General features: G+C 41.1%; 1 long non-coding RNA gene across 2 annotated transcripts in view; it reads right to left on the reverse strand.

The window, feature by feature from the left end:
- LOC133275412 (uncharacterized) overlaps nucleotides 1–27,688 on the reverse strand; it is an 89,253-nt gene that overhangs the window by 50,473 nt on the left and 11,092 nt on the right. For both annotated transcript variants that reach the window (XR_009745508.1, XR_009745514.1), the window contains exon 2: nucleotides 4,317–4,360. This is a non-coding gene — a long non-coding RNA (uncharacterized LOC133275412). The remainder of the gene's footprint in view (nucleotides 1–4,316; nucleotides 4,361–27,688) is intronic.

Genomic DNA, 27,688 nt, shown 5'->3' on the forward strand with positions numbered 1-27,688 from the left:
GAAGATTTGGAGAGTGCTTCACTCTGCAAACTTTCATTATTTTTAAAATATTATCATATTTGAATATGCTCAAGTTTCAAATAAAGTGGAAGTATTTCTAACTAAGAGCTAAAATGGCTTAATTAAATAAAAGACACCTGTGCAGCCTCATCTAGCCTGTGTTTTCATTCTTTGTTCCATAAAACTACAATTATGCACCTGCAGGTCACCCCAGAAACTACAAATTGCTTTTTTATAGAATGAGGCAGATACGGAGGGGCATGGAGTACCACATTGCTTTTAAGATGACACGCACATCCAGATCCTGAGCCTTGATCTCCGAGTCTCCTGTACACAAATATTCCTCTGTATTTTGGTACACAGTGGAATTGTGGAGCATGAGCTCCTTGAATATATGACTGGAAATACTTTGGCTGTTGATCAACACAGATGCCAGAATCCACTTCACATACACATTGCTCATCAGAAGGAACCCAACATGGCTAAGATGCTAAAACTTCAGAAACTTGCTCTATTAACAGGAATGTCAGGCCTTTCTATTGTACATTACTGCTTTCTGTTTATATGAGAAAAATGGGCTTTGTCTGGACTTCCTGGTCCAAAGCCCCAGAGCCATCCTCCTGAGCCTAACATCTGGCAAGAACAGGCAATTTTTCTGCTGGTTCAACTTGATAGTGCCATTGTGTGAAAAACTGCAGTGTACTGAGTAGAGATCTTAAATTATCTTTTTCATGGGTAAGGAAAAAGCAAACAACTAATGTGACAGTACGAAATGCCAGGCATCATTCAACCTCCTGAAACCTGGCTAAGAAAACATCTAAAAGCCAAAAGCTATATTTAGATCTATGTGACAATAGCTTCTGCTCTGTAAATCCATGATTTATTACTCCAGGGGATGGAGTGCATTTTGCCAAGGGAATTTCTCCAGTCAGTAAGTTCCTCTTAAAAATGGGCAGTACCAGTCAAGAGTGAACACTGAGGAGGGGTAAATGTGTTTTCCTTTCCCCATGATACAGATAAGTGGATTTAAAGATGGGGAGGGAAGCCTTTTTTGCATGAACAGGCAGTTAGCATCAATGATAGAAACACATCAAAGACTGCATTATCACAAAAGAAAAGCAATATGTTTATGAGAGATGTTACCATGAAATTTGACAATTATTTTGTGCTACTGCTGACTAGACCTAAAGCTTATTTCCACAGTTCATGCCCACATGATACACAGATACACATACACCTATATATGGGTGGCAATTTTGAACAGTGCATATGCACAATGATAAACACTCACATACTTGCATCTGCACACACTCTCTCAACCATACACACACGCACACCCTATATACAAGAAAGCCATGAGAAACTCATAGGAGGAACTCCATACAGTCATTCATTAGGGCATGGAGACTACCATGTAAAGACTATCAATCAGGTGCAGTGTGACTTATTTTTTAAATGAGATATTTTAACACAGATTTTCTAAGTTACTCAGTTTTACCAGAAAAGAACATTTTGGCAGAATACCTTACATCCCTATGGAATTAATAAGCTACATCTATATGAAGGTTTGCCAATACTGTTGCATTTCAGCAGTGATGCTAAGGTAACTAGGGAGACAACTATTTTCCACAGTGAAATGCCAGCCTGAAAAGTACATTCTACACAGAGCACCACACAAGTCAGAAAGTCTCCTTAACAAGTACAATATTCAGATTCCATGCTAAATAGTTTAAAATAGAACTGAAAAATTATCAAAGTTGAAGATCATTATTGCAAGCTTTGACTTTTTAAGAGAGTCTCAATTCAGTCTTTGGGTTATGGGGTGGGAGATTTGGATTGGGTTTTGTTGGGGTTGAGGGCTATGTGAGCACAGGTTTTCATTGGCAGCAAGTATTTTGAGCATATTAGGATATTAACTAACTTGTGAGATATCTTAATGCTCTATAAGGTGTGTCCAGTTGAATTAACTTGCAAAACTGCCAAGTGTGGTTAGGCCTATCACAAAATTAATTTTCAAAATCAAATCAATAATGAATTACAGATAAGATTACACATTCATCAATATGGAAGTTAACCTACTTGACATTTATGTTCCTCAAACAGACAGTTGGCATGTGCCTTTTCTATGAATGTTGACAAGTCATAAGGAAAACACTGTTACAAGATTTACAGTTAATACTATGACAGATGATTGACTGATAAATCAAATTCTAGGCATGAGATCTACCTGTTTTTCTACCTGCTTTCTACCACATCCTGTGTGTTAGACATGTCACATCTTTCTGCCTCAGTGTCCCCAGAAGGGAAATGTCCACTCCCCTGGAGGTACTGTGAAACTGAATCAGTGTATAAGCTTCATATAATCTAGACAGCATCGATACAAATGGGAGACATTCAGCACCTTGAAATACATGGTAATGCCTTGTAGGATCAAACCTAACTATACATGTTCTTTGAAGATCAATTATGCGGTGACCCAATATAGTCTGAGGGCAAAATTTACCTTCAAAACTTACAAGGGAAGTGCTACACATATTCATTAACATTAGTCAAATCATCACCTATGCTACTGGCTTACAGAATAGCAAACATAACAAGATCTCTAATTTTAGTATCATTTGAAAATCTGGAGTCAGAGCAAATAATGAAGAGTAATACAATCAGATTCCAAAGGATTTGGATCATTTAGGTAATTAGGCTAGCAGATGGCAAATGCAGTTCAGTGCAGAAAAATGTAAAATAATTGGTCTGGGAATATGTGCTAAGTGGAACAATCATATAGCATGATCATTAAGGAGAAGCATTACTTGTGGGGAAAAAATGGAGACAGACAAATAGTCTATGACAACATATTAGCAAATTAAAAATATTAAAAAGGAAATGGTACAAGGCATTTATTAGACTCTCTGAGGTATAATGCCTGTGAACTGTTTTTATAATCAAGAGATCCAGCCAGGAAATTCTTTAATTAGGTAACAGGATCAGCTAGCGTGAAAGTGCAAGTATAAACAGAAGCATTCAACACCTTACAGGATGTGTTTGGCATCACATAGTATCAAATCCAAAGTCAGTCAAGTTCTTTGAAGATCAAGTACACTAGAATATAACTAAGGCTCTTTGAAGTTTAAAGCCACAAAAGAAAACAAGCCTAGATAGCACAAGAAACACTAACCTACGTGATTAATAGTCAATATCCACTGAAGAAGCAACTCTAGGAAACTTCTTGGTCTCACCATTGGAGTGGTTGGGATTTGAGTATGACACCAAAAATGCAAGCTCTTTGTCTAAACTAGGCATACCAAGGACCCTAAACACAATTCTAATTACTACACTCTCAGAAGTTCTAGAGTGAGTTTTCCAATTCTGTTCTAAAGCAAAGGTCTCTTTCCTATTACACATTTCTTTGAAAAGCTTGATAATATAATTCTTATTAAAACTTGGAAAATTCACAACCAGCTGCACTAGTTATTATACATCAGGGATCACCATGGCACAAAAATAATTCATGTAGAAACAAAACCTTGGTTCTACAGTTGTTCTTCAACAATTGCATTGTCCAAAAAAAAAGATATAATACAACAAATGATAAGAGCAACAGAGAGTAATCAGATCTGGGATGCAGCTATGTAAAAGTATTGCAGAGTTGTCAGTTCAGATACAAACTGGTCCTCTTAAAAAATAACAGAACGCAACACAAAGACAAAACGCTAAGCTAAAAAGAAAGATTTGTGAAACATTGATAAATAGGCATTCCTACACTTAAAAGATGTTATTACATATGACTGCTGACATTTTAGGACAATGAAAGTTATGAGGAAAAAATACAGGCAGACATGGCCCATTTTCACTGGAAATCATGACATGGAGATGTGACAAAATAGAGATTTTTCATAGCTACAGACTATTGTTAGGTATTTTTCACAGTAATAAAAGCCAAAAATCTGCAATTAAAAAAAAAAAAGTCAGTCCTGTTTGTGCCATCAGACCTATTCAGAGGTCTGTGCAACCAGAGCAGGATTCAAGTCCAAAATTTGAAAGTTACAGAATAGGAATCAAAATACGAAAACAGCTGAAGGGCTGTAAAAAGCAGACAGGTAGGATTAAGATTTCAATAAATATTAAGAAGCACGTTCCTAATCCTAGAAGATCATTAGTTCTCATATTAAAACAGCAAAGTTCTTCCCTTGGACCATTAATTTCCTTTTTCATCTTAACCTGCTAACTTTATTTTGTGCTGGAGCTATCATATGGAAGTGCTTTGAGTTCTTTTCTCTGATTGCTCTGGCAGAGTTATATGAATCATTACCTACCATTACCTTTATTTCAAATCTGTCAGTTCTTCCTCTCTGTAGCCAACAAGCTGCAAGAAGGGAAAAAAAATGCAGTCTCTATCAGAAAATAAAACCGCCTATACAAAAATGAGCTGAAAGGAGCATGTGAACAAAGGGGAAGGGGGACTTGATAAATCTGCTCGCTCGCTCTCTGCAAATGACATTCTACTCTCCTGCTATTTAAAAATTAACAGACAAACAAACCCACAAGACTAACACACAATATACGCTGGAGCTGGCTACTGCCCATGACTCTCCTTTTTTCTGCCACACCTTGAGTTACCTCAAACATTCCACAAATAATATGTAAATAGAAATAATACTGATACCGCTGCCTCATGCATGGAAAAAATGTCTGTAAATGGAGCTGAAGTACATGAGAGAAGATGCACTACCCTCAAAGCTGTGTACCTTATGAGGTGCTTTTCAGTAAATCCCTCATGAGCCACACAATGAGCTGTGAGCAATTAATGTTAATTAAATGGCCCCCTCTAACCATAGTGCAGCCAGTGACACATTAATGACCTCAAAACGCACTTGGATTTGAAAGGTTTTTTCCCCTCGAGTGCATGCCAGGCTGCCTTACCTCTGTGAAGCTGTGGCATGCTCCAGCTGCTACTGCACATGTATGGAATGTCATTCCCATTTGCAGTAACATGCGCTGTTTGCCAAACACTGAAGAAAAGTAACTGTTACACAAAAGCATTGCAGATATAGCTCGAAGACTAAAACATGCCAGTAAGCTTTGATTTCCCTGCTTGAAACACCCAGAGAAGCTACATGCAATTGCAAAGTGATGGTGTACTGACAGGCAGACCCTCATGAAGGCAGCCAAGTTAATGCAGCAGAAAGATATTTCAGACGCTTATTTATCACACTCCATGCCACAGGTTAGTGGCAATTCTGTCTCTTAACACACCTCAATAATAAATAAGGAAATGAAAAAGAAAAAAAAAACAATCCTAAAGAATCAAATCCTTTCTTCATGTAACACCACAGAGCTAATGCCAAGAACTATGGTGTCCCAGTGTCTCTCAGTATCAGAAGGCAAAGGAACACAAAAGATCAGTTATCCCTGTACTCTGGAAGTATAATGAAAGCTACTAGAAATGACCAGAGGAAATAACGTAATGAAGTCACAAACAGTCAGCTGAATTCATAGTCAGTCCTTATTTGGCCATTATCCACAGACTGAACTGCAAACATTCATCTCGCATATGAATGCAAGATAAAGAAATACAACGGAAGGACAGAGTGACATGTAAATATCCTTTGAAATCAAACGCCTCTGGGAGATACTAGATATTCAATCAAACTGAATTAACTGACAACAAATGCTGAAGTTTAGTAGAGTGTCTGACAACTTTTATCTCCAGAGCTATCCAAAAAAGAAGATAGAAGTATCTGGAATATGTGTTCAAGAATGAAGCCAGAGCATCTGCTGTGGCAAGCATGTTATTGGGCAGCTGGAAGCAACGAAAAGGAATCTATCAAAGATATGAACAGACTTCTAGGACTTAACAACAAAGGATGTGCAAAGAGGGGCAGAACACACAAACGGATTGCTGAGCCCAGCTGATACCCCAAAGGTCATTTAATGGCACAGAAAGGATTCAGATTCAGAAGCAGATTTCCCATCTTGTTTTGAAAGTATACCTATGCTCCTCTTGGACTGTGATTTACTAACACCTGAAAAGCACAAACCAAACAAACCCTGATCCATACACATACACATAATACTTTTCCTCACAGCTGTTTCTTGCTTGTAGGACCTCTTCTTCCCTTCCATCTCTCTTGAATGATCTATTACAGTTAAAACACAAAACTCAAAAGAGTTCAGACCTGTGATTTTGGTGCTTAGGGACAGGCAAAGATATTTCCACTGCTTCTTCAAGATCTAGCTAATGGCAGAGTCAAGAACACAAAGATGAGGGGAGCATTCTGTGACTAGGTTAGAGAAAAGCTCAAAGAAAAGCTGTTCCAAGAGCTTACATGGTGCAAGAAAAGTCTGAAGAATAATGTAGTAGCTTAAAGCAGAGAAGAGTTATGATGATAGCAGTATACATTTCTTGCAGCTAATACGCAGCTTGTCACAGCCCCTAAAAATCACGGGTTAGTAAGTATGAAAACTAGAATGTAATAATGACATAGTGCATTCCAGCCAAAGCAGAATGCACATTTGAATTTTATTTTCATTTCAATACATGGACACATTCACTGAAGGCTACATACAGACTGAGTACAAAAGACCCAGATAAATTCCAGTATTTTTATTAAAAAATAAATCTATTTTGGTGCTTGGATCCAAAAGCAATCAGTGAGAGATGAAAAACCACAAACAGTCAGAGGCACAAAGGAAAAGACCTTGAAAGAAAGAAAAAGAATGGAGAAAGAAGAAAGAGGGGAAAAAACAAACCCCAAAGCAGGAAGAAGTCTTCAAATTGCACTGTAATGACTACATTGTAATTTGTTCATATTAAGCTTTGATAAGTGTGAAATTCTGAACACAGAGCAAAACACAGCCTGCACCAAAAAAAATTAAATCTTTAATTTCAATACAGAAAGGCCAGTATGCAAATATATCAAGCTATCATCTGCTGCATTACATACAGTCAGAATGTAGCAAGTCTTCTTCTTACTACCACCATTTCATTTGAATTATAATTGCACCTGCAGTCCAGGGAATAATTTCCAGAGATTCCATCGTGCTTCAGAAAATTCAGAATCTCAAACAGCAAGCAGCACACACAGAAGGATGGGAGAATATCAAAGCATACCCTTTAAATCAGCAAGTGTTGGCTTCTTCCACCATCAATCTCTCTAGACAAAAAATAAGACCCAATACAAGATTTGCATTACCCCAGGCTTGGTGAAAATCTGTCATCTACTTATCTACTGCATATGGGCAAAATGAGAACAGTCTCAAATTCTAATAACGCTCTACTGAGTAGGCTTGCACTCTCAGCACAAATTGTCATGGAACTGAAGCCTCTGATAAACACCTATGTAACATTCTGAGCTCAAAGAAGAGCATGAAACTACTCATCAGCTGAGGAATATACTTTCCAGAAAGGCTCCATTTCTTAGGCTTCCATTAAGTGCCACATCTGCAGCTGCAACACACAGTTGCACTTTCTCTTGTAGCCTGCAAAATGGGACAATGCTGGCCGACAGACAGCAAACAATTTGACTAGCTGTTTCTAGCATTTGGGCTCATACAGAAACAGAGATGTTAAAATGTGTCTTGTAATTCAGAGAAACGCCAAATTGCAATGGATGCAAGTGGTACAAGTGTTTCTTTCAGTGCACACCATATGAAAAGTATGCACTAAGACTTTCCCACAATTTGACCTGTTTGAAGACATCAAAGCTCCTAATGAGACCAGAGAGCAGAAGTTGCTCACGTGACGCTTCTCTGCTTTAACTGTGAATTTACAGGTGGAATGCTTAAGCAAGGAAAAATGGCAAATAAACTTGTTTTCTGCAGACTCTATTCTCTGAGAGATTTGCAAACACAGTACGCAAATAAGTGGCTTACAGATTGAAAAGAAAGACATAGTCATCAATATTGTCCCTTTGAATTAGTGTTACCATTGTACCTGTGCAACTTGGGTCATTCTTTTAGACACTGTATGAACAAAGATGAAGAAGAAAAAAAAAGAGTCTACTACCACAACTCGAATAAGAGACTGCAGATTACAAAAAAGGAAGAAAAAGAAACAATGGCATAACATCAGCCATTACAAAGAACAGTGGTCATGGCATAACACAGCTGCTTACCTGGTGGTAACCTCTGACAGGCACCATAAAGAAACTTTTTATAAGGGCCTTGAAGGAGGACAGTTTGCAACTGTGCACCTGGTTACAAAATAAATTATAGCATTTTTAAAAATAAAAGGTGTTAAAACTTTTAAAGTGCATTATGGTGATTGGCAACTAAAGGCAGAAATAAATGTTATAATAATGCCAGAAATAAATGGTGTAATAATGCAGATGTGAGAGAGAACAAATTGCCCTGGGGAAAAGAAAAAAAAAGGCAAACAACTTACATTTAATGTGACAGGTTAGAAGTAGCTAGCTGATGAAGTCAAGGGAAGAAGGGACAAAGGTCAAACAGAGCTAAGAAAATTATCTTTAGAGCAGCATTAATCATCGACACAAGTGGGTCAAAACTGCATTGCCAAGCCTATAAGAAAAGCTGCTGGCATAATCAAGGGATACAAGAGAAAGGGATGAGGATGACTGGGAGGGAAGCCTAAGAATTCTGTTTCGGCTATATTGAGCTTCAACAGGTGCACAGACAGGCTCAAGCAGGTTGCAGACCTAGATTTTAGTTTCATCAGGGAAGCCGCAGAATACTTCCATATCTTGTCAGCATCCAGTCAGTATGTACATAGGTTTGATTTCAGAAATCTCAATTTTCAGAAATTGATTTCTGAAATCAAACCTACAAAAAAATGAGATTGTGAGAGACAGAGGACTAAAAACAATGAAGCTTTTGTAGATTACGGATATGAATTAGGATGGTTTTGAGAAGGATAGGATGAAGATACAGGAAGTACAAGAAACAAATTCAGTGCTTTCTATGTACTATATAAAAGCCATGACAATGTCCTTAGCAAAGAGAATGTCAGCTGTTGATCCTTACTATTTCTTTGTCTGTGTAAGCTTCACTATTACTCCACATGCACATGTGCATTAAAAGAAAGAAAGTAGAACCTCAATTAACAACCTGCTAACACATGACTGACAAAGGAATCTGCTAACCACTGCAGGGAAAGTGCAAGACCCTCACCAAACCAAAGACAGATATTGCACTCTGCTTGTCAATATTAAAAATGATTTCTAAGTAGATTCCTAAAAAATGTTGGAAGGGACCTACAAAAGTCACACAGTCCAAATGCTCTGCTATGAGCAGGGACATCTTCAACTAGATCAGGTTGCTCAACAGCCTCGTCAAGCCTGAACTTGAATGTTTCCAGGATGGGGCATTTACAACCTCTCTGGGTTAAGACATTTTCTGGTGAACTGATTCCTATAGTCAAAAGGTATAAATTGCTGGTTGCCCAAAAGGAGCTCACTATTATATTTACTACCATCTATCATCACTTCCCTCAAATCTCCTTTAAAACTGCCCGGCTGAATAGAAATGACAAAAGTATCTTGAGATCTTTGGATCCATAGAAAGCCTGACAAGCACTCCTCTACTTCTAACATGTTCACCTGAGAAGTATCACAAATTCCACCCTTTTCCATACCTTGCTGAAAAACTGTGTTAAACCCTACTGAAAAAAAGCCCTGTCTTTTATGCTGAGGAGTAGCAACATAATATAATTTAGGGGTTTTACCAACCTGCAAACAGGGCCAGTCTTTTTGACCAACTGTTTTCAATTTCTCTAAATAAGTGATGAAATTCACAGATGAAGAGAAGGGAGAGAAATACAAGAGCAGAAACTGTGAGAAAAAAAAATATTTTAGTAAGGTTTTTGGGAGCTGAAGAAGTATGACCTGGAAGAACAGACTATTAGGTAGGCTGAAAATAGGCTGGACTGCTGGGCTCAAGGAGTACGGCTGAGTACTGACTGTTGAATGGCTGGCAGTCAAAAGTCAGAAATGTATGCCAGGGATTAATACTGAGGTCCTTATTGTTCAGTAAGAGTGGAGCAGCAACAATGAGAACCCAGAATAGAGCAAAGTTTTGCACCTGGTGTGCAAAACCCAGCATATGTATATGCTATATATGCTGAGAAGCAGCTGGATAAGTTTCAGCCCTATTGAAAGGAATCTGTGAGACAGAACAGACATGAAGCTGAATATGAGCTACAATGTTCATTCATTCATAATGACCAAGGCAAACCAAGTATTTGACTCTACCAAAAGCATGGCCAACAAATCAAGCGAAGTAGTTATCCCCCTCTACAGAAGGCTAGTAAAGCATCAGGAATCTGTGCCCAGTTCTAGGTGGATATGTCCCGCTGACTACTACCCACTTCTAGTGATCCATGTAGGTGCTAGTGATATAGATAGCAGTAGCCTGGAGAACATAAAGAAGGACTACAGAGCCCTGGAAGAGGTGGTTAGGGGCTCTGGAGCTCAGATAGTCTTTTCATCAATTCTCCAGGATAAAGGGGAGGACCTTAAAAAGGCTAGGAGGATTGGCCAGGTTAATAAACAGTTAGAACAGTGGTGCCATAGTCACGGGTTTGGGTATTTAGAACATGGGACTTGATTTGAGAGGCAAGGTCCACTGGAGGCTGGTGGAGCTGGTCTGTTTTGGTAGGAGGCTTGCCAGACTGGTCAAGGAGGCTTTAAACTAGATGTGTTGGGGAAGGGGGGCATCATTCCACCCCAATACACGCAGTCAGTTGACAGCACATATAATAAATGCTTGCAGCAATGTAGATGTATTCTAGCCACTCCAGCCAATGAGCTGGCTTCATTTGGAGCTTGGCTCAGATGCCTCTATACAAATGCCCATACCATGGGGAACAAACACGAGGAATTAGAGATGTGTGCGTATCTATGGGGGTATGATATAATAGGTATCACAGAAACATGGTGGGATGGCTCCTATGACTGGAGTGTTGGAATGGAAGGTTACAGGCTCTTTAGAAAAGACAGGCCTGGCAGGCGGGGCAAGGAGTTGCTATTTATGTTGGGGATAGGCTGAAGAGTATGGAACTCTGTCTGGGGACAGGTGAGCAGTCAATAGAGAGTTTGTGGGTCAGGGTTAAAGGGAGAACAGTGATGGGAGACATTACTGTGGGGATCTGTTACAGACCGCCTGATCAAGAGGAATCTGTGGATGAAGCACTCCATAGACAGATAGGAACAGCCTCACGCTCGCAGGCCCTATTCTCATGGGGGACTTCAACCATCCTGATAATCTGTTGGAGGGACAGTACGGCCCAGTACAAGCAATCAAGGAGGTTCCTTGATTGTGCGGAAGACAACTTCCTTCTGCAAGTAACAGAGGAACCGACAAGGAGAGGTGCCATGCTTGACCTCGTGCTCACCAACAGGGAAGGGCTCGTTGGAAATGTGACGCTCCAGGGCAGCCTTGGTTGCAGCAATCATGAGATGCTCGAATTTGAGATCCTCAGGACAGTGAGAAGAGCGTGCAGCAAGCTCACTGCCCTGGACTTCAAAAGAGCAGATTTGGCCTCTTCAGGAACCTGCTTAGTAAGCTTCCATGGGATACAGCCCTAGAGGGCAGGGGGGCACAAGATTGTTGGTTGATATTCAAGGATCACCTACTACAAGCTCAGGAGTGTTGCATCCCAACTAGAAGGAAGTGCAGCAGGAGGACCAGGAGACCTCCTTGGATGGATAAGGAGCTGCTGAGGAAACTTGGAAGGAAAAAGAGGCTTATAAAAGGTGGAAGCAAGGACAGGCAGCCTGGGAAGAATACAGGGATGTTGTCCAGAAACCTAGGGACCAGGTTAGGAAAGCTAAGGCCCAGTTAGAATTGGGATGTGAAAGAGAACAGGAAGGGATTCTACAGGTATGTAGCGAATAAAAGACAGACTAGGGACAACACAGGCCCCCTCTGGAAGCTATGGGGAGAACTGGCTACCCTGGGTTTGGAGAAGGCTGAGGTTCTGAATGACTTCTTTGCCTCGGTCTTCACTCGCAAATGTTCTGACCACACCACCCAAGTCCTGGAAGGTATAAGTAGGGACTGTGAGAATGAAGACCTTGGTCCCACTGTAGGAGAGGATCTGGTTCAAGACCATCTTAAAAATGTGAATGTGCACAAGTCCATGGGACCTGATGAAATCCATCTGCAGGTACTGAAGGAGCTGGCAAATGAAGTTGCTAAGCCACTGTCCATCATATTTGAAAAATCATGGCAGTCAGGTGAAGTTCCTAATAACTGGAAAAAGGGAAATATAACCGCCATTCTCAAAAAGGGGAAAATGGATGACCCAGGGAATTACAGAGCAGTCAGTCTCACCTCTGTGCCTGGCAAAATCTTGGAGCAGATTCTCCTGAAAGGCATGCTAAGGCACATGAAAAACATCAGAGTGCTTGGTGACAGCCAGCCTGGCTTCACTAAGGGGAAATCCTGCCTGACCAATTTGGTGGCCTTCTATGATAGGGCTACAGAACTGATGGACAGGGGTAGAGCAGTTGATGTCATCTACCTGGACTTGTGTAAAGCATTCAACACTGTCCCACACAACATCCTTGTCTCTAAATTGGAGAGACATCAATTTGATAAGTGGACCACTTGGTGGATAAAGAACTGGCTGGCTGCACACAAAGAGTTGTGGTCAATGGCTCAATGTCCAGCTGGAGACCAGTAACGAGTGGTGTCCGCCAGGGATCACTGTTGGGACCCGTCTTGTTTAACATCTTTGTTGGTGACATGGACAGTGGGATTGAGTGTGCATTCAGCAAGTTTGTGGATGACACCAAGCTGTGTGGCTTGGTTGTTACACTGGAGGGAAGGAATGCCATCCAGAGGGACCCTGACACGCTTGTGAGGTGGGCTAATGCCAACCTCATGAAGTTTAACCATGCCAAGTGCAAGGTCCTACACCTGGGTCAGAGTAATCCCAGGCACAGCTACAGGTTGGGCTGAGAAGAGATTCAGAGGAGCCCTGCGGAGAAGGACTTGGGGGTGTTGGTTGATGAGAAAATGAACATGAGCAGGCAGTGTGTGCTTACAGCCCAGAAAGCCAACCGTATCCTGGGCTGCATCAAAAGGAGTATGACCAGCAGGTCGAAGGAGGTGATCCTGCCCCTCTACTCTGCTCTTGTAAGACCTCACCTGCAGTATTGTGTGCAGTTCTGGTTTCCTCAACATAAAAAGGACATGGAACTGTTGGAACAAGTGCAGAGGAGAGCCACGAGGATGATCAGGGGACTGGAGCACCTCCCATATGAAGACAGGCTGAGAAAGTTGGGGCTGTTCAGCCTGGAGAAGAGAAGGCTGCGTGACATGGTTTAGTGTGAGGTGTCCCTGCCCATGGCAGGGGGGTTGGAACTAGATGATCTTAAGGTCCTTTCCAACCCTAACTATTCTATGATTCTATAATAAGCTTACTCCTTTTGCTTTTGTTTCTGTCAGATTGGTTATAAGGAGGAAGTTTTTTACTGTGAGAGTGGTGAGGCACTGGAATGGGTTGCCAAGGGAAGTTGTGAATGCTCCATCCCTGGTGGTGTTCAAGGCCAGGTTGGACAGAGCCTTGGGTGACATAGTTTAGTGTGAGGTGTCCTACCCATGGCAGGGGGGTTGAAACTAGATGATCTTAAGGTCCTATTCTATGATTCTACGGAGAATTTGTGAACATCCAGAGCAGTATCATCAAGATGGTCACAGCCTACAGAATGTGATTTATTAGGCGGAATGGAAGGAGCTGGTCTTCTGTTCAATGAAGAGGCTATGGGTTTTTAGAAGAGATACAGTGCTAATGGAGCTACATTTTTCTTGGCAGTAGCAGATTATTTAACAAGCTGTCTTGACCACAGTCTTTGTAATCTTTGGGGATTCCAACTGGACATGAGGAAAATTATATTAGAAATTTGTGTTCTAGAGCTGCTTGATTTACACAAGAGGATCAACACATTCCCCAGTCAACCTTCTTTGCACCCCAAGTGCAGACAGCTAATACCACTGATTTTTTTTGTCAGTACTGAACTTTGGCCTGTTTAATCCAACAGTCAGGTAAAATATCTCCAGTGGAAATATAAAGTAAGAAAAAAACAAAACAAAACCAAATCAAAAAAAGAAGTACAGTAAAAGCTCCAGCTGCATAAGGCCTCCTAAACCCTGCTACTGACTTACTCTGAAAACTTTCTTGTGTAAGGGATGACAGGAAAAAGGAGTACAGGCTGCAGCAGAGAGCATGTCTCCCTTCACATATATCTAGTATCCTGTGAAGTTGCCACAAAAAGGGCTTTGCAGGCCTGAGCTGTCATCACATAACATTTCAAAGCCATACATTTCATTCTGTACTTCTCTTCTAGCCCAGATCTGTAAGTTTCCTTCTTATCGAAGGAAAAACTCAAGGCCCTCTACTTGTAACTACTCTGTACGCCTGCAGTAAAACTGTCGACATCTAAACACTCATGTAAACAGGTGCATATTTTTGTTCTGTCTCCCATCGGCATAATAAATATTATTAAGAGTAGAGCAGGCAGCAGATTTTTAAAAGGCTTTACTTATATCAATGGTAAGTCTGAATGGGTTTTTTGTCTGCTGTAGTAAGGCAGTAAAATATAATAGCCTCTTAACTGACACATTTTTATCAGTCTTATTATGGCTTTCTTCATGCCTGTCAGTGGATTATGGTAATTTTTTTAGTCACAGGTCTAATCAAAGTAGAAGACTCTGAGCTACTGACAGCTGAGGAGAGATAGAACTGCTTACATACTGTCATGAAATTCTAACACAGGCACAAAATTCTGCATCTCTCTCGCCCAACTCTCCTCCTAGCAAAACAAACCAGCTTTTGGAACAACGGGTTCCTTTTCTGTACCATACAAAGGAACAAAGAAGTAAAGTTCAATGCTTTCCCTCAAATTAATACAGCATTCAGAACATGAAATTTTATTCTTCTAGGCAGCTGCTATGGTGCTGTTTACAAATGGTTTTGTGATCACTACTGTAAACTCATCTTAATATCTACCATGTCCAAAATACCTCCTCTGCTCATTTCTGAGGATCTGGTCAACTTAAACCATTACCCTGCATAGCAAGAACTCCTAAGTAAGGTGGAAATACCACTTTCATTCAAGCAAGCAAGCTGCATTTACTTAGTCCTTCAAAGCACCAAGGAATAGCTTTGCTCAAGCATTATACAGTGGCTTAGAAGGGGAACAGCCAGGACTGTAAATACATGCAGGGTGTGCAGTGTGTATGAGCAGGCATACATTACATGCAATGGATATTATCACACTGCAGTTATTGGATTGTGTCATACGTGGGGGGATTTCTGTTTTCCCTAAACTTTATGGATTTCTACTAAAATAGATAAAAACTACACTGAAGTTCCTAGCATTAAAAATTTTACAAAGCATAAAGCTTTTGTGTTCCAAAAACAGTAGTTCCAGTGTAATTGTACTGAACTTGAGGGGCACAGATTAAAAACTGTGAAAGCTGAATTTCTGCATAGATTTAAGGCATAGACAAAACACTGCATGAATGCAGTTCATATCAGGTAACAAAAGAAAGGTAGAGTAGCCTTCACTTCCCATTCGCTTCTGGCCCACCTCATATGCCAGCTGCAGTCAGCTGTCAGCTACCGGTCAGCAACCCAGTGTTTCCATTATAAACATCACTGTGATCATTAACACATTTCACACTGGCTACTGAAGAACAAGATGATATGATGTGAACTTGAAACACTAACCTAGACTTAAGAATACAAGCATGAGATTCTGTCTACTAGACTGTCTACTGAACACTAAATGTAGTAAGTGGTAAAAAAAAACAAGAGACAAACCAAACAAGAAAGACAGACTGGCAGCACATATTCTCACCAGTATTCATCACCATGGACAGTACAAGAGAAAATACGAAAAAACAAAACAGCAATCCAGAAAAGTAACACACCTGCTGCAGAAGACAAGAACAAATTAGTAGGAATGTTGCCATAGCCTGGATTTCAATCATATACCTTTTGTGTATAAAAACAGGTTGTTAGTGTCTTGAAGCTTGATCTGATGGTGAGTGATATTCCTTCAATAGAATCATTTCTTTCTCATAAAGGTGGGGGATATCAGAAGACTCTGAGGCATAGGAACCAAGCACTATGAAGGTGTTTAAGAAAGAATCTATTTACAAAATGTAGCTGCTCTGAACATGACAGTATCAGCCTGAAGAGAGGCCTTCTACATTTGAGTATTTGCAAGTCTTCTCCTTCTTCCACTTCTTTTGATTTTACTTCAGTTACAGACTGCTAAAAAGGCTATGATCAAAACCAAGCATGGACAAGTGAGCTAAGGATTTAATCTTCATGTAAAATAATACAGATAGGTACTGAAGTTCAAGTGCTGCCTGACACTACATTTGCATTATCCGCAACGGTAGAGATAATACCTAAGGAACATTTCTATGACGAAAGGCAAAATATTTACAAAAAAATTCAAATTTGTTGTCTATTGTGTGCAAGCTGAGAAGAGTTTCATTTCTCAAAATCTTTTTAAAGTCCTGGCTACTTGAATGGCCAATGTATTATCAGTAGAGTGCAATAATAAGAACTCCACAGAGCTTCATAAGTCATAGTATTGGATCCAGAGCTTATTGACATAAAAGTGAAATATTATCTTCTCATTGACTTTTAAGGGGCTTGGCTAAAGCCTATAGCAAAATACATTGTATAAACACTTGAAATAAGCTAAAAAACCTCTTAAGATTAAAGACATTATTATACAAAATCTTCTGCACTTACTGCTTAAAATTGTAAGATTTAATGCTATTTCCCATAGTTTCTATTCTGCAATGAACTAAGGTTATCTGCAAAAAAGATTTCTGTAAGACTGTTCACCCTGCTTTTGCCAATCCTTAATCTTTCCCATCCGTTTTTGTTATAGACCTCAATCACATCCATCCTTTTTAACAGCATACTAATTTCAGAAACTACCAAATCAAGCTTTATCATAAACAAGTGTCGTGGTTTAAACCCAGTCAGGTAATTCGTTCGCTCACTTCCCCCCCTTTCTTGCCCTCCCCCTGCTCTCGGAGGGATGGAGAGAAGAATCAAAAGAATGCAACTCCCACGGGTTGAGATAAGAACCGTTTAGTAACTAAGGTATAACACAAATCACTACTGCTACCACCAATGATAATAATGATAAAGGAAATAACAAGGGAACAGAATACAACACCTCACCACCCACTGACCGATAACTCGCCCCCCAAGCCCGACCAAGCTCCGACCGATACCTCCTCCAACCCTGCAGTCTCCCAGCCCTTCCGGCTAACTCCCAGTTACATCCTGGGCATGACGTGCTATGGTATGGAATAGCTCTTTGGTCAGTTTGGGTCAGGTGTCCTGTCTCTGCTTCCTCCTGGCTTCCCCTCCCCCCTGGCAGAGCGTGAGGCTCACAAAGTCCTTGGCCAAACCAAAACATCCTTGTTATCAGCTCTGTTCCCGAGCCGAAAGTCAAAACACTGCACTGCACCAGCTACCAAGGAGGAGAAACATGACTGCTACTGCTGAACCCAGGACATTATCCACCCCTTATTCCATACCATTCACGTCATGCTCAGATCCCACATTTTCAATATACCATCACTCTTATCTCGGTGCACTCTTATCTTAGTGCATGGACCAGTCCCTATAAAGCTGCTGCGTCCATCTGGTCCATGTCAGGCTCCATCTCTTGTAACAGTCTTCCAGAGCAGGAGAGACTGTGTGCAGTGTTCACACTCGTGAATAACCTGGGCAATAGTATCCATTGTTAAGTCCACCCCTCGATCATGAGTCCATCTCTATGTTGCATCTCTGCTCTGATGGCCTGAAGTGCCATGGGCCCACCAGGCTTAAAATAATTTACTGTCCCCTTAAGCAGTTTCTGCAGCTTGTTGCTGGGGACTCCATACAGCTGCCTTCCATCTCCGATGCTTCCAAAGCACTGGAGGGGCCCAGTGGACTAGATACTTGCCCATATTGTCACACACACCCTGCCACTCATGACTGTCCAGCTTTGGGGAAAATCTCTTGGTCACCCTATATCGTCGTCTAACCCCAGACAAGACCCAAACCTGACTCTGCTTAACTTTTGAGATCAGACAAAATGGTTGTGGGTAGAACACAGCCTGTGTGTGTGCCAACATGCTGATCCCCATCACGATCAGCAGGCAGGTCCCAAGGATACCCAAAGTCCATTCAAAACCTTCAGAACTCTCAGTTGATGCTGCTGTACTTGTCACTGGGGCTGGTGTAGCTGCTGTGCTTGCCGGCTCTCCCACCACCGGCTTCTCTTTTCCTGAGTCCAGCTCTTCCTCCTCTGCCTTGCTGGGAAATGCTGCGTGGTCTCCTGCATCCTCCTGGGGCTCGGCGGGCGGCTTCCGGGGAATGCTCTCGGCCGTCGCGGGGCTGGGCTCCTCCGCGGGGCTCGGCTCCTCCGCCGCCTTCTCCCGCTGCTCGGCAGCCGCTTCCTTCTGCTCCTCGACCGCCCCGGCCTCCTCCACCGGCAGCCGTCCCCTGGCGGCCTCCGGCCCCGCTCCCGCCGCCGCTTGGTCCCCGGGGCCGCTCTCCCGGGCCGCTTCAGCAGCCGCCGGCTCCCGGGACCGCTCCCCCTCGGCTCCCCGCAGCCTCACGAAGATGGAAAGTAGGGTGAGGGCCAGGACGGTGAAGAGCAGCCGGACGGCCAGGTACAAGTCCCCGGCCACGTCCGTCCCGCCCTGCTGCTGGAGCCCGCCCGTATTACAAGCCATTGCCATAAAGCACAGTGAGACAAGAACCTTAGCCCAGGCCCCACACTTGATAAACACTATCACAGCAAATACCGGCTCTACGTAAGTTACAACGGTCTGAAGCTGTGAGATCAAGAAGAACAACTCTGATACCCAATAAATCAGCATTGTGACGAATGACTATTAATCCAGTCAAATCTGTCGTTATCTCAACCCTTCGGGCCCCACGTTGGGCGCCAAAAAGAACTGTCGTGGTTTAAACCCAGTCAGGTAATTCGTTCGCTCACTTCCCCCCCTTTCTTGCCCTCCCCCTGCTCTCGGAGGGATGGAGAGGAGAATCAAAAGAATGCAACTCCCACGGGTTGAGATAAGAACCATTTAGTAACTAAGGTATAACACAAATCACTACTGCTACCACCAATGATAATAATGATAAAGGAAATAACAAGGGAACAGAATACAACACCTCACCACCCACTGACCGATAACTCGCCCCCCAAGCCCGACCAAGCTCCGACCGATACCTCCTCCAACCCTGCAGTCTCCCAGCCCTTCCGGCTAACTCCCAGTTACATCCTGGGCATGACGTGCTATGGTATGGAATAGCTCTTTGGTCAGTTTGGGTCAGGTGTCCTGTCTCTGCTTCCTCCTGGCTTCCCCTCCCCCCTGGCAGAGCGTGAGGCTCACAAAGTCCTTGGCCAAACCAAAACATCTCTATCAGCTCTGTTCCCGAGCCGAAAGTCAAAACACTGCACTGCACCAGCTACCAAGGAGGAGAAACATGACTGCTACTGCTGAACCCAGGACAACAAGTCAAAATGTAACTTGAGGTCAGAAACCAGTGGAATCTGAAATATTTTCTGAATAAAAATGATATGGAGTAAGCTTTTGTGTCTGAAGGAAAGGCAGTGCAAGTAGTAAGTAGTACAATGGGGCTCAAATTATACAGAGGAACAAATACCTTCTACTAAAATACTTCCTTTTATAGGTCTCAGAATTTACTGTCCTGTCTGGACCTATCATTCATTTTATTCAGTATCTTAAGGCATATGTGGGAGAGTGGGGGAAGACTCCATTCAGTAACCAGGTCCTAACTGACCAGCACTATACAACATGAATTCTAACTAGTATTAATAGAGCATCTTCAAAACATGGTTTTCAATAGGTCAGCAACAAGCTCGTGTCAGCAACAAGCTCAGCAACAAATACCAGGTGAGCTTCTTTTTTAATTATTTTTAAATCTTTTCCTTGTAAATAAGAAAACCTAGCCAAACTGGAATGAAGCTTTTCAAAGCTCATTATCAATACTCATCTTCTGTTTAATGCCACAAAAATCCAGTCCTTAACATATGATAGAAATACATTTCTGTGGCTGGTACACAGTTAAGTGCTTAGCAGTGACAGGCTAGGTATCAATAGAATAAAGTACTGCTTTTCTAAATGAAAGCCATGGGAAATGCTAAAATAGCAAAATACTAGAATAATATAGTTATGTGCCACACTCTAACACACATTACTTGGAAATTCTGCTCTGGCCATACTGTGCTCCTGTCGTTTAACTACACTTTTCAGCCTGGCACTTCAATGCATTATTTTACATGGATGCCAGCTTGACTGACAAGAACTGCCACTTCATAAGAATGCTGTAAAATTATCATTTTAAGTTTGCTTTGCCTATGAGGTATCCTCTACCTTCCTAGTGGCAGGCTTCCTGTGGGAGGACCTGCTAACTTAAGGTGCTGGAAGGTTTAGCTGATGGCATAACATACACTTCTTGGTGAGATTTCTCACTTACACAGCAAGAACAACTACTGATTGCAAGACTCATCCTAAACTGTCCACTTTAAAGATAACCAATCAAGTGCTAACATCTCTTTCAAATTCCCTGGCATAGGAACATTTCTTCCTCTACCCTACCACCACCCTATAAGGCTCTGCTTGCAAAACTGGCACAGAACAGGCAATATGATTTATGCCGATTTTGGCCCAATAAACAAATAAAAGCTAGAAGAAGGAGCTGAGGGATGAAAGGTATATAAATTAAATGTGGATTTTTGATATCAACTTTGACTAATGTCTTCAGGGGACCCAGAATTTGCTTTTAATACACTGGAATGTTTGGGGGTTTTGGTTGGTTTGGGGCACTGAGTGGGTTGTTCTTTTTGTTTTTTCTCTTCTTGTTTTTTCTGTGTTAAGATTCGGTAATACAGATCAGCCAGCTTTGAAGGTCGCTAGATAAGGACATGATACTATAGTGTTTCTCTTCTCTGTACAGTGCACCTAAAATAATTTCATCATATGCTACTTAGTAGAATTGAATCAATTCTATCAGATTGCTGTGTTGTGTTCAAATACATGAAGCCAAATAATGAGCATTTGGCTTATTGTTCACCCTTTTCAGGAAACTCGGTCTTGGGGGAAACTGACAATCAAAATAAAACACTGTGTTATAGCCTGTGAGAAGAGCTTCTGTTCCAAACCCAATGACAAGTACCATTGTCTTTCATTGTGGAGGTATTCCCCACCAACACAGGCTACTGCTGATTAGCAGTAAATACAGATTAGCAGGCAAATACCAAATGGGCCACCTGTATGCCACAACAGATTTCTGAACAACATCAATTTTAAAGACCCAGAAGTATCAGGCCACAGATGGTGCTTTAAAAATCATTACTAGGGCAATTTACTTCATCTCACCTCAGTGTTTATTGTTGCAATTATGCAACAATAGATGCAAATCAGTTACTGAATTTCACCACAGTCATAGTTTCTTTTTAACAAAATCCAAAGGATCACAACAGTAAACAATAATCCTCATCATGGTCTCACAGAACTGAATAACCATCTCTGATCTGGGGATCAGGTGGACAGTGAAAGTCAAGATGTCACAAATCTTGGTCCCTGTAGAGGTCTCAAAATGACAGTCTTTCAGTGACCAAGGATGCTGATGGAAATACCTAAGTTACTGAGAAAGGAGAAAACATTTTAAGTTTTGGACTGTTCCCAGACTTGTGACAACTGCCACCACTTCTGTCTTTCCTCTTTAGTCTCTTGAGGATTTTTTTGGTTGTGTTCTGGGTTTTGTGGTGGGGAATTTTGTTTCATTTTGGGGGATTGTCCTGGGTTCAGCAGTAGCAGTCATGTTTTTTCCTTTGTGTTAACTGGTGCAGTGCTGTGTTTTGACTTCTAGTTTGAGAACAGTGTTGGTGAAGCCGATGTTTTCGGTTGTTGCTAAGTGATGTTTACCCTGACCAAGGACTCTGTGAGGCTCATGCTCTGCCAGGGAGGAGGGGAAGCTGTGAGGAAGCAGAGACGGGGCGCCTGACCTGGGCTAGCCGGGGAGGTATTCCATACCACAGCACGTCATGCCCGGGGTGGGGGGTAACTGGGAGTTACCCGGAAGGACAGGGGCTTCCGTGTGGAACTCGCTTTCTTGGCCGGTGGTATCGTATTCTCTTCCCTTGTTATTTTCCCTTATCATTGTTTTAGCTGATAGTAGCGGTGGTGATTTGTTGCTGGACTGTTCTTGTCTCAACCCGTAGGAGTTGCACTCTCTCGATCCTCCTCCCCGTTCCTCCGGGAGTGGGGAAGGGGAGAGCCCCGGTGCGGGGGGGGGGGGAGACGGACACGGACTTCGATTGTTGTCAGCTCGGCACCACTCACTGGAAGTGAGCGAACGAGTTACCTGACTGGGTTTAAACCACGACAGGGATTAAAAAAAAAACAAACAAAAAAAAAAACAAAAACAACACCACAAAAACCCAAACCCAAAAGAAAAACCAAAACCAAAAGCCAAGCAAGGTATTAAAGACTTGCTGCTCTTCTTTCTAAAGTCAATCCTCTGAAAAAAGTCTATATATGCTATGATCTGGGAGGAGGTCATATTCTTTCTGTCTAGTCAACCATAATTGCTAGGCTGCAAGGTGATGGTTTCTCAAGAGCTTTAGGTAGAAGAGGTCTTACAACCCATTTATCATTTGCAGTTCAAGTGCCCCAGGCAGATAGGCAGAGCTTCCTTTCCTGCACGAACTCCTGTCCATTAGAGTCCTCTTCACAGATAATTTCAATTTATTTTCCATACAAAGGATTGTCTCTAAAAATAACTCTTTTAGCACATGCATATTCTAACATTCAAACGTGTACTCAGACTTCAATTCTGTAAGAGAACATTATGAAAATGAAATTAGCTAAAATTAGAAAGATTAGCTAAAAAGACTATCACATCCCTAAAATTCTACAGGTGTCTGAAATCCTAACAGACAATTTTAGATCTGACAGGACAAACTGTATTGGCATTGCTCCATATGGCAGAAATTTTGCAATCATCACCTCTGACTGCAAGGTCGCTGTTAAGTTTGCAAAGACAGATTTCCAAAACAATTCCCCTCTTTCACCTATTTCAGAGTAGGAAAACAAAGAAAAAAGCCCACGCTACTCAAAAGAGAAATCTTAAATTGCTACTAAGAAGTCAAATGGACTACAACAGCATTAAATCCCAGAAAAATTGCCTAGAGAAGACTGACTCACCATCTAATTTTTTTCAATTACCATCATCTAATTTTTTTCAATTACCATCATAAAAATTATTTCTTCATTGCTATCGTATCTTTTATAGGGAAAGAGGTAGAACCTGCCTTCTCTTAAGCAGAACAATTAGTCTGTTAAGAAAAATAACATAACTTCTAATAGTAATTGGAAAGCGTTCACGTCAAGTTCATACACTTAGGCGGGAATAATTAAATGCTCAAAACACACAGTGGAGAACAGCCTGCTAGGTATCAGTTCTGTTGGAAAATTCTAGTTGTTACATTGAATCATGAATATGAAATAAATACTTCCATATTTCTTTGGTTTAGTACCATACAATAAGAAAAGCAGATATGCCATTTATAGTCATGAACATAAGCTGAAAGTGAAATAACTATTCAGCACAAGTAACGCATTAGCTAAGGTATGAATCCACATTTGCGTATGACATTTCAGGAAAAACAGACTACATGGAGAGAGTTCAGAGAAGAGGGGAGATCTGGGACCTAAAACGTATCTTCTATGAGGAAAGACAGAGATAGGACTATTTAGCTTTACGTGATCAAATGGAAATGTACTAGTAGGAGTCACAACGTATTATAAAGAACTGCTGCACAGAGGAAGGGATTAATTTGTTCTGCCCATCCACTGTGGACAGGACACAAAGTAGTAGTCAATCACAGCAAAAAAGAGATCTGTGGTAGTTTTGCATTACTGAAGATAGTGGCGTAGGAAATATCTGCTACTTGCTGGTGGTCTTTGAGGCCAGGTTAGAGAAACACCTGTCAGGAACACCACTAGAGTACAGGCCCAGACATAGATGATTTCTTGTGATCCAAGAATATTATCGGATTGTTTGCATACTCTCCTTTTCAAATTGTTTTGTAGCATGTAACTGCTCCCCATTTTCGCGCATTTTCACTTTATGGCCTAGGTTAGCACAAATGTTTATTCACTCACTGAAAGCTGTTGCAAGTACAACTGCCAAGCTTGAGGACTCAAAAACAATGGCTAGTTTTCCTACAGAAAATACCTGAATTCACAAATGGAAAAAAAAGTAGTCTAACAAATAAAAGGAGTATCTTAGGAAGTACAATCCACTGTAAAGGCTTCTTGAGGGCTGGAAAAGGCCTGGGAATATTCTTCCTAAACAAAAGCTATGCATTACTGCAGCTGAGAAGCAATACATCAAAATTGTCAACTTCTCCAATGTACTGTGCTTCATTTCTCTCTTCCAAAAAATTAGAAAAGCTTGTAAATTCTAGGAAGACACACATCATCTTGCACCTGACACATACATGCACACACTAATTGTGCTTGGGAACTGAAATAAAGGAAATTAAGAGAAATTTTAAAAGTGATAAAACAAGAATACTGCAATATTTGCATGCCCTATCCTTCTCTGTGTTCATTTGTCAAAGAAATCACAGCATACCAAACATAACCTCATTCCCTTCTCAAAACTTTTTTAAATTTTTTCATCCCTTGCACATAATTTAGCAAATATAGTATTTATTTGCTGAAGAAGGAAGTGGTAGAGAAGAGGGAGAGAATGAAAAGATATATTAATGGGTAGCATAGCAGTATTAATAAAGCATGGGGGCAGACGGGAAAGAGAGTACAAATAATTTTATTTGAAGTGTCGCACGCTGGCAAGAAGTCTCTGGGGGTCTCTCTCTTTATAAAAATAGCTGTTCACCACTGCAGTGATTAACCTCTTAGCTTTGTAATTTTATCTTCCAGTAAGAACCAACAACAAACAGGATGCCTACAGGTTCCAACAGGATGAACATTGCAAAATCTCCTGCAATTATCCAGCCAAATGTGACAAGTTAATCAATATTATAGTTGGATTGCTACCTTAAGTTTATTTCATCTTTAAATCTTACTACATTGAAATATATATAAAACAAAACAAAAAAAGCTTAAGATATGTGTGTCCATTTGAGTAAATAGTCTCTGTAAGTATGAAATTGTATAGGACTATTCGTGCAATCGAGGAATTACCCAGGTTAGTGAAGACTGAAGGGTTTGACCCAAAATATTCATTCCTCCATCCTTGAGATTAGTTGTGGAATGAGGTACCAATTCAACACGAAAACTATTATCAACATCTGGAACTTCATCTACTTTTGCAAAGGACAGAGTGAAACCACATATTCATGAGTAGTAATTTACACCTCAACCTCACTGAACAGAAAGCATGAGAATGCCATTAGTTTCACATGCCTACGTCAAGGCACAAAACAGATGAACAGTTTGTTCTACTGCTGGAGCAAATGTACAAGCAGCAAAACTGGAATTCTAGACAGGAGGGCAAAACCATGACCATATCTCAGCCAGCCCTCCCCACAGTCCCACACATTAGCACAGCCCTACACTCTGTTATGGCTTCTGCCAATACACCAATGCAGGGACACGTCTCATTCTCTGCAGGAGAAACAGTGTTTATATCTGGCATACAGATGGAGAAAACAGCAGATATGGTAAAAGTTGCCTACACCAAGACCTGATAATAGAGGTGACAATGCCTCTGTCACCCTAGTAGACACTCACATGGTGACTACATTCAGACTGGGTCAGACTGCAAGAGGCCATTTACTGCCATCTTGCATAAGAAGGGAAGAACAGATAGGTCACTCATTTCCCTTTTCCTAAGGAATTTTCCCAAAGGCCTATACATATATAAAATATATAATATATTGTATAATATATATTATATAAAATATACAATATATATAATGTGCATATATATATACACATACACACATTTCAATAAACCACATTTTCTCTGCTGACTGTATTTGCTCCTCCCCATCTCCATTCCAAACTAGTGGAATGAGTTGCCAGTCAGTGTTTGGCTAGCCTGAATTGTCCCGATATGCAAACTAGACTACCCCCTCACTTAAATACCCTAGAGAGCATTTTTTCCTGCACTTTTCATTTCACCATCCATTACATAGATAATGAATCCAGCCCCAATGTTTGTTTATACTAATGAATATGTAACTAATGAAATGAAGATTAAATACTAGTGCAATGACATAAGATAGAAAATACAAATACTAAATTTTACTAATCATGTATTTATGAAATACATGAACAAACTCTGAAGGTTAAAACATCTTTGAATCTAGACATCAAAATCGTGCAATACAAAACTACTGTATTACAGCTGTAATAATTGCTGTGGCAAATCAGTAGTCCAAGCAGGAAGCAGCCCAAGCCATAGGACATCAGGTACCCCATTCACCCAGTTACTACCAGGCAGCGGAGCAGGTGCAGCCCATTCAGAAAATCCTCTGCCCAATAAACAGACCTTCCAGACTGGATACCAGCCTAGACCACAATCATTTCATATGGCTGTAATGACATCCTCCTCATTCCACCAAGTTTTGATTTAAACTAGCATTGATGAAAACCAAGCTTCAACTGCACTACAATTCTGTTTGCAGCCTCTGATTATGGGAAGAAAATATTCAGCCACGTCTGCACTTTGCTAACATACAGGACTGCTGAGAAGCAATTTAACTTCCATTATAACTTAGAAGAGCATCAGGGTGGTTTTAAATTACATCTTAATGAAATGGTACTTAACCAGTTTTTCTGAAATCCTGCACTGCCAACACTCAGAGGAATGCTTCTTTATTTCTTTACCCAAAATCTTAGCCACCTCTTCAGCTTTCTCACACCAACTTTGGGACAATCTGCTCACAACTGTGCTGTCTGAACATGCTTCTTGCCTGGAAAATCCTCATCGGTTTAAAATTCTTTCGAAGGCCCTCCAAAACATTATGGATCATTAATGCTATCATCATTAAAATTCAGGGCACAGGAGTCTGTTTGCTGCTTTGCTGTCATCAGAATGAAGTTTAAGGAAGCTTTCTTGCCTCAGCTAAGGGTTATTTACACTAAAACTGGTATGTGTTATATTATTGGTCAGCAGTTACCACATTATCCGCATCAAAACAGCGGTCAACAGAGGCGTACCGTGGAAGACTGCTTTCTGCAGTTATTTTCTCACGTACAAGCAATGATGCAAGAGGGAACAATGGGAACCTGAACCCAGACCTATTGTAACTGCGCTGAAAAAAGAGGAGAGACAGTGCTGTAAAATCTGTGTGGAAGATTTATATTGCTATTATCCTCTAGATATTTCACAGTTGGATATGAAAGCCAATATATAAAGTGATTTTCAGCTATCTTTTACAAAATTAATCTGAGAGAAATAGCCCAGTGGACAAATACTGAAGGTCAGATTTTTTTGTTTGGTTTAATAAGTAGGTAGATATATAGTATTAGACAAGCCATGCTTAGGAAGCCTAGGTCAGTGGTACTTAAATAGCAGTGCATGGGATGGACATAAACTCTGAAGTCCTAGGGGAGACTGGGTTTCTTGGCATCCTGAGCTACTTGGTAAGTTATAGTGGAGGGTCCTCTACAGAGTGCAAAGACTCTG

Source organism: Pezoporus flaviventris, unplaced genomic scaffold (genome assembly GCF_033815535.1).
Source record: "Pezoporus flaviventris isolate CSIRO_AGI_PZ_B2104156 unplaced genomic scaffold, CSIRO_AGI_Pfla_v1 ptg000002l, whole genome shotgun sequence".
Lineage (NCBI taxonomy): Eukaryota > Metazoa > Chordata > Aves > Psittaciformes > Psittacidae > Pezoporus > Pezoporus flaviventris.